We start from the raw sequence: 1,169 nt of genomic DNA, 5'->3' as shown, positions 1-1,169 counted from the left end.
GGATATTCCAGTGGTAGCTGAATGAAAAGGAGAGAACGTTGCTGCCACCCCTTTGCCAGATATGTTTCAGATACTAAGAGAGACATAGTTTCTCAGGGTACAGTGATGCACCTCACATAAGCAGTCTTGTCATTATTATCTGAGAGTGCTGGGTGCAAATTGCTTAACAATTAACACTGGGCTAGTAATAGCTTTCATAGACATTAAGGGTCAGGTCTAACTAAAATTGTCCCCCTCTCAGAATGTGTTTCTCATTTTGTGTCAGCATCCATCAGAGATAATGATCATTTCAATTACAATTGTAAAAACTATGCTTCACCCTTGCCCTCACTTATAATCTACAAAGCACTTTTCAGATTAGTTTGGTAACCTCACAACAACTCTGAAACAAGTACTCTCAACCTCACTGAGTAACTTTGTTTAAAAACAAAACCTCAATCATACAATTCTCTCTATTGGGTTATTTCTTTCTATTTTTTTTTAAGAATGCAATGTCTTTATTCACCAATAAACTAAAAGTCCATTTCTGGGTGTTTCTTTCTCACATATACTTCATTTGTTTTAGGAAAGAGCAAAGCCCTATAAGTGGCAACCACCTAGTCCTCAGACTCTGATCCATCTTCATCTTGACTAATCTGGAAGTATCGGAGTTCATAAGTCTCTTTGTCAGATGCAACCACGTGAAGCCAATGATGAAGATTATTCTTTTTAAGATACTGCTTGGTAAGATATTTCAAATACTGTTTGGAGAACTGTTTCTTGGAAACAACTGTGATCTTATTCTTGAGCTGTTTAATGTGAGCAACATTCCCAAGGTTTCCAGTTTTTTCATTGACTTTAACCTTCTCCCTCATAAACTGTTCAAAATTTCCAGAATCAAAAATTCCATCTTCTACTGGATGGGTAAGGTCCAAATTAAACTTCCAGGTTGACCTCTTAGGCTTCTTGTCTTTCTGCAGCGCCATCTTGACAGCAGTGGGATGATCAGAGAGCTGGGTTATTTCTTATGGCATCTCTGTTAGTGTATGCTTTGGACAAGAGCAGCAAAAATACACTTCAGATGAATGCTTTTCAATGTATGTGCTTGTTACAGCAAAAGAAAAGTGAGGGCTGGGATGTAGCTCAGTGGTAGAGCACTGGTTGAGCACACAAGAAGCCCTGAGTTCAGT

The 1,169-nt window shown here is 38.4% G+C and overlaps 1 pseudogene; it reads right to left on the bottom strand.

Moving 5' to 3' along the window:
* Positions 1 to 519: 519 nt before the first annotated feature.
* LOC101592402 lies at positions 520 to 965 on the bottom strand (annotated as a pseudogene).
* Positions 966 to 1,169: the final 204 nt, after the last annotated feature.

Source organism: Octodon degus, unplaced genomic scaffold, assembly GCF_000260255.1.
Source record: "Octodon degus isolate 3935 unplaced genomic scaffold, OctDeg1.0 scaffold00216, whole genome shotgun sequence".
In the NCBI taxonomy this organism is placed as follows: Eukaryota; Metazoa; Chordata; class Mammalia; order Rodentia; family Octodontidae; genus Octodon; species Octodon degus.
This window is presented reverse-complemented; position numbering and strand designations above follow the sequence as displayed.